This window comes from Clarias gariepinus, chromosome 5, assembly GCF_024256425.1.
Source record: "Clarias gariepinus isolate MV-2021 ecotype Netherlands chromosome 5, CGAR_prim_01v2, whole genome shotgun sequence".
Taxonomy (NCBI): Eukaryota; Metazoa; Chordata; class Actinopteri; order Siluriformes; family Clariidae; genus Clarias; species Clarias gariepinus.
The window spans coordinates 30,356,151-30,362,803 of NC_071104.1; the positions used below are offsets into that span (position 1 = coordinate 30,356,151).

At 44.2% G+C, this 6,653-nt stretch overlaps 1 long non-coding RNA gene across 1 annotated transcript; it reads left to right on the plus strand.

Moving 5' to 3' along the window:
- Nucleotides 1-3,755: 3,755 nt before the first annotated feature.
- LOC128523841 (uncharacterized) lies at nt 3,756-6,044 on the plus strand. The gene is made up of 4 exons (XR_008360461.1): nt 3,756-3,803; nt 4,980-5,112; nt 5,379-5,467; nt 5,973-6,044. It is a non-coding gene; the product is annotated as an uncharacterized LOC128523841 (long non-coding RNA).
- Nucleotides 6,045-6,653: the final 609 nt, after the last annotated feature.

Consider the following 6,653-nt stretch of genomic DNA (forward strand, 5'->3'; position numbering starts at 1 on the left):
GGGTCAGCCTGGTGCAGCCCTGCACTCGATGGCTTTGCAGGCAGACCAGACTGACCTACTGAGAGCTGCACCTTTTAGAGCGGCTGGCAGCGGGGAACCTACTGCCAGCTATGTCTCTTTAGGTACGAAGCTATGAAGAGGACCAGCATCCTTAGGAGGCCGTGGTTCAATCTCCGCCACCATTGGTGTTTCGGAGAGCAGCGGTCTCCAGTGACACACCCATCTAGCCGAGGTGGTAAAGTTCGTGCACCTTTAGAGAGGCTGGCAGCGGGGAACCTACTGCCAGCTATGTCTCTTTAAGCACGAGGCACTATAAAAGACCACCACTCTCAGGAGACCGGTGTTCAATTCCCGCCGCCACTGGTGTTTCGGGAGACAGCGGTTTCCAACAAAGTGTTAGGTGCTCGGTTCCCTCCTGTCGTGTTTTCAGGACACCAAACACCTAACAGCCACCACCATCACCACCACTCCTCTGCCTAGCTGAGCAAAAAGCTACCGCCCCTTTGGAGAAGCTGGCAGCGTGAAAGCTACTGCCAAGCATGTCTCCTGGACTACAGGATTCAGCCATTGTGTTTCTACGGCGTGGGTTTCCACCTCCGTGAAACCACAGTGAGCACCTCTGTTAATTCAAATCACAGGCTGGCTGGCAAAGGGGGCCATAGCGCATGTTCCCCTCCCAGACGAAGCCATCCGGCGCCAACACGTCGCCCTAGCTCACCTATCTTTCTCTTCAGGGCAGAGTTCTAACGCCCAAAAGCGTTCTCCTTCCTGCACGAGATATGAGCTTGAGTGTCATGCGGAATCCGAGCGCAAGGCCGGCACAGCTGTTTCCTGCGTGCGCCGAATTCCATACAGCACTCCAAAAGAGTATAAGCTAGGCCAGGTGGTAACATTACTGCTCCCAGAGTGGTTTCAGTGGTGGCTCAGTGCCGGGGGATTTCATCCAAGGGCCAATCCCCAGAGGCAACAAGGGTTACGCGCCGGGAGCTTCGTACCCTTTCTATGTGGTTCAGACCCTCGTCCTTGACTCTGGGTCCCACTCTAGGTCCGTGCTGTCGTCGCGAGTTGCTAACGGCAGACGTTTTTCCCTTAGGGGCCGGAGCGCGACCTTAGATGGCCGCCCAGCCCAAGGGAGCTGGAGAGGTCATCTTCTCGTGTGGCACACTAATTGCCCCGGAACGATGACTCTATTTCTGGCCCTGAAATACTCCCTCCAGCAACTGAGAGGCAACAAGGGTTACGCGCCGAGAGCTTCGTACCCTCTTCATGGAGCTAGCGCCTTGGCATTAACATGTCATCGTAGCTCACCTCGTTTTCTTTAGGATCGAGTCTCAACGCCATGGAAAGCGTTCTCTTTCCTACACAAAGCATACATTGAGTGTCATGTGAGATCCGACCGCACTGCGGGCACAGCTGTCTCCTGCGCTCGTCAAGTCCATTCTGAACACTCTAAAGAAGTTCAAGCTTAGCAGGAAGTAACTTTCACCGCTTCTGTGGTGGCTAAGTGCCTGGGGATTTCATCCAAGGGCCAATCCCCAGAGGTAATAAGGGTTACGCGCCGGGAGCTTCGTACCCTTTTTATGTGGTTCAGACCCTCGTCCTTGACTCTGGGTCCCACTCTAGGTCCGTCCTGTCGTCGCAAGTTGCTAACGGCAGACGTTTTTCCCTTAGGGGCCGGAGTGCGGCCTTAGATGGCCACCCAGCCCAAGGGATCTGGAGAGGTCATCTGCTCGTGTTGCACATCATTTGCCCCGAAACGATGACTCTATTTCTGGCCCTGAAATACTCCCTCCAGCAGTCAGGAGGTTAACATGTCCTAGCGTGGAAAACTACACTAGGACATGGCAAAACATGCAGACCCAGTCCACTGCCGAACTGCTTCAGTGCTGGAGCTTCTGCAAGAAAATTGACCTCAGGCTTTTGCCCTAGTGCACTCAGAACATACGTAGCCGCTCCTCGCCTACGTCCTGACTGATGGGGCTGGTGGAAAGCACCCCTTAGTTGCAGGCTTATTCACGGGCCTCATCAGCCTTCTTATTGTGCTTAGGCTTTGCCATTGGCTAGCTAGAGCTATTCTGCATCCTCACCCAGCTATCTTCTGCAGTTGTCTTCGAAGCTTCTGTTCTCCGCCTTTACAGCTACGGGCAGTAAGACTTCATTAACTGCGTCTAGTTCATGCTCATTAGGATTTACAGTACACCACCGCACTAGCCAGTGGCGTAAATCAGAGCAGATTTCATATGTCTTGGGGCCGCAGCCGGAGGGCAGCCGCCATTAGACGAGTTGGGTTAAAGATGCCAGCGCTCTAGCCTAGGAGTACAGGAGAAATTCTGTCCCTCGGGACCTTTTACACTCCAGCCCAACTATCTTCCACAGTCGAAGCCTTCTGTCCTCCGCCGCTAGCTCCGGAGCAGTTAAGACTTCAGTCGCTGTGTCCAGCTCATGCTCTTCAATTTACAGCGCACCTCTGCATTAAGCCAGGGCCGTAAATTAGAGCAGGGTTTCATACGTCTTGGGGGCGCGGCCGAAGGGCAGCCGCCATTAGACGAGTTGGGTTGGAAATGCTAGTGCCCTAGCCTAGGAGGACAGGACAAATTCTGTCCTTCAGGATCTTTTACATTCCAGGACATAAAACATGTAGACCCAGTCCACTGCCAAACTGTTACAGTGCTGGAAGTTTCTGCAAAAAAAAAAAAAAAAAAAAGCCGTTCTGCATTTTTACCCAACTATCTCCCACAGTTGAAGCCTTCGGTCCTCCGCCGTTAGCTCCGGAGCAGTAAGTCTTCATTCGCTGTGTCCAGCTCATGCTCTTCAATTTACAGCGCACCTCTGCATTAAGCCGGGGCCGTAAATTAGAGCAGGGTCTCATATGTCGTGGGGCCGCGGCCCAAGGGCCGCCGCCATTAGACGAGTTGGGTTAAAGATGCTAGTGCTCTAGCCTATGAGGCGCGTGGCATACTTCGCCTCTAGTGCTTAGGGCCGTTCGACCAGGAAGCTTGCCTTTGTCTATTGCTCCGGCAAGAGGGGCTTCCAAAGATGGCATGCGGCAGGCTGCCTTTCCGCAAGACATCGGTCAGGCGTCATGGTTTGATGCCATGCTTACGGGGTCTAGGACTCCTTGGGGGTACTGTGCGCACACGACACAACCCTGGGGGTCCAGACACTTGCAGTGCGGCGGAGTGGGTATTCTCGTTCCCATAGCGCTTTCGCGCAGCATCGAGTGTAGCTTTTGAAAGGGAACGTCTCGGGTTACTTTGCTGTAACCCTGTTCCCTGAAAAAGCGGGAACGAGATGCTGCGCTACAATGCCGCACTGCATGCGTGACTGGACATCCTTCAGACAAAATTGACCTGAGGGTGTTTCCGGTTCATGCCTATTTATAACCTCCAGGTGCACCTCATCGGTTGACGTCACCTGCCTGAGGTTATAGATGCCAAAATATTTGGCGTGTTTGACACACACGTGCTTCACAACCGGTCACGAGGAATCGTTTCCCATAGCGCTTTCGCGCAGCATCTCGTTCCCGCTTTTTCAGGGAACAGGGTTACAGCAAAGTAACCCGAGACGTTTTCTACATTGATCTGATGGGAAAAAATTAATTTCCTATACGAAACTGATATTTTTACGTTGCTTAAAAGCAAACATTTCAGCTCCTGGTTAAACCTAAATTTAATTAGTTCATTCAAAGGACAATTTCTACTTTAAACCAAAAGTTCGCCGTGTCACGTGACCTCGTGACGTAGTATTATTGAGGACTGAATCCCGTTCTGCTGGCGGCCATCGTTTTTCAAAGAAAATAACAGGTAAGAAAGCAAACTCATGTCATTTCTATGTTAAATGTATCTCTTCCGTGAGCAAACGATTGATTTATGTCAGGAACAACTACTTTGTAGATTAAATTTTGCGTCCGTGTTTGCTGGCTAAAAACACCTATACAGTATTACTTAGCATTAGCAAACTAACGCGGTTATTTTTGAAAACACCGGAGTTTCTACGCTAAGTCGGCTGTGCCGAATAAAATGAAATTAATTATATTTAACTACCGTTGGTTAACGATGTAAAAATTAATAGGAAAGTGATCTAAACATAGAACGGCCAGTTTGGAGTGAGTGATGTTTGTACTGTACTTATAGTTATGATTAAAACCTTCTGGACTTGCTAACGTGTAAGTAATGTAATATCACTAAAACTATATTCCCTCGTATAAAACGGGGCATTAGCACATGTTCCTGACATACTGGTAACACTTTATGACATGTTTTTAACGTTATCAGTGTATAATCCCTAATACTGGCAGCAATTTTACACGTTGATTTAATGTTACTACAAGTAAAAGTACAACAGTCCACAAGTCGACCGATTTAATTAACCATGTAAATTAAATAAAATGTGAAATAAAACACAAAAATAGTGTATGTATGTGTGTGTATATATATTGGTATTAGTATCATGGATTAATGGGCGGAGCACTGTCCCACTTTGAGCTAGTGGTCACTTAGACCAACAAGCTGAGGTTAGCCATTACTGTGAAGTTTAAAAGTAAACATGAAATCTTTATTCACTTTTGTGTTTAAAGGTGTGTTAGCTTTTCTGAAAAGGCATTATTTGACTCATACTGCAGACATTGGTAAGTCCCAGAATCCACAAATAAAAACCCTATGTGGATAAATTTTGAAATGGAAATGATACAATAGAATTGCCGAAAATATATCCTAAAATAAACTCTCTCGAAATGACAGAGCACTGAAAATTAGTAGTTAAATTATCTGATAATATCAGAATAATTTTAGTTATCCTGCAAAACTAAATTATGTTTATTGTATTATCAGTAGTGAGCACTTACAAAGCAATAGAATGCAGTTATTTTAAAGGTGTGTGTGTGGGGTGGTGATTCTTTCTATACATACTGTAATTAATATTTGCTAAGAACTAAGAGCCAGTCCAATTTTTGTTTTTCCTTTTTTTTTTTTTTTTTTTAGATCAATAATGAGCTTCTGAGAATTACAACTGCTCCACTTCAAGCAAGATTGCTGGTTTCCTTGGACAAGCAACACTACAAATTCATTGAGAGAAGACCAGAGATATAATCTTCATCTTCAAGTTCTTGATCTGGTATGTACTCACTCAAAAAAAACAGAAATTAGCTTGGTGTTAAATGTAATATTGTGAATGGAAGCCACAGGAGCTGAGCAAGGCATTCAAATTAAGTTGGCTGTGACGCACTAAATTAAAACAAAACTAGCAGAATAAAACATTTTAGTTTAACTTGTTCACAGGTTAGTGAATGCTGTCTGAATACAGGTTTCAATGTCTGCCATGTTCATTTTATTACACTTTAAAAGTCTAACATAATACTATGTTTGTTTTTACATGCCTAGAGCCTGGAGGTGAATGTATGAAGAGAGTATCTCCTGAAATGTCTTATGGTGTATTTAGTGGAAGATGTGGACCAACTGTTTAAACACTGGTAAGCATTTGTTCATGAAGCATTTCAACCTTAGGACTGAAAAATGTTACGAGGTCAGTGGCATTATCAGTTGCAGCACAACCTTTACACCGGGGCTATTATTATTTTTTTAAATCATAGTATGTATTTACATTAGTTACATACATGCTCCTTGAACTTGTGGAAAGACTTTACAGAAGAGCTGAAGCTGTTATAGCTGCAAATGTCCAACATCATATCAAACCCTATGGATTAAGAAGTGGATGTTACTCAAGTTCATATGCATGTGAAGGCAGGCGAGCCAATACTTTTGGCAATATAATGTAATATATAATGTGTGTGTATATGTATGTCTGTTGTTTTTGCCTATTCATTGACATAATTACATTGAACTTGATGCACCTTAATCCTAGGTGGGGCTTTTTTTTGCATTCATAGGAAGCATTAAGTGATTTTTACATGCATACATCAGACACTGTTTTGCCAAATAGACCAACTTGTCTAACAAATGTGCTTTTTTTATTAGGTTGTTCAGAAAGGTGAAGCTCAGGCTGAACTTGAGAGGTGCACGATGGCCCTGTTTGTCCTCAGGGAGGAAGAGAACTGTCTTTAGCCACCACAGGAAATCAGTCGCACATGAATGTTCCATGTTTGGCCTTATCTATGCGTTAAACTTGAGCTATCCTGGTGAGCTCAAACACACATTTGTGGCCCGGCAGAAAAATTTTAGGGAACGTATTCTATATTGACATCAAAATATTACATTTTGGTCACACTATTTGTCAAACAATTGTCAGATTTTCACATGGTTAGCAAATAGAATTATACAGTTTTTAAACTTAAGTTATTAAAAATGCATTGTTTTATTGATTTTATATTTGTTTTCTGTCTTTTATTGGAGAAATTTTTCCTCCATGTTTTTGGAGGAGAACTTGTTTGTTCATTGTCTTCATTTATAAATGTAACTTCTCTACAACTGCAATTTTTTTAAGTTGATCCAAAGTATCTTTTTTTATATATATTTAAATTATGAATGCCTTAAATCTTTATTTGATGCAACTTAAAAAAGTTAATTTTCTCAAACATTCAAAAAGTGGTTTATATCAAGTTTATAATTTCAGGTTAGATTTAGCAGAATATTTAGATTAAGTAATATAGCCAACTAATTTATTTTGATTTAGAACAACTTAAAATTTTGGTTTGATAT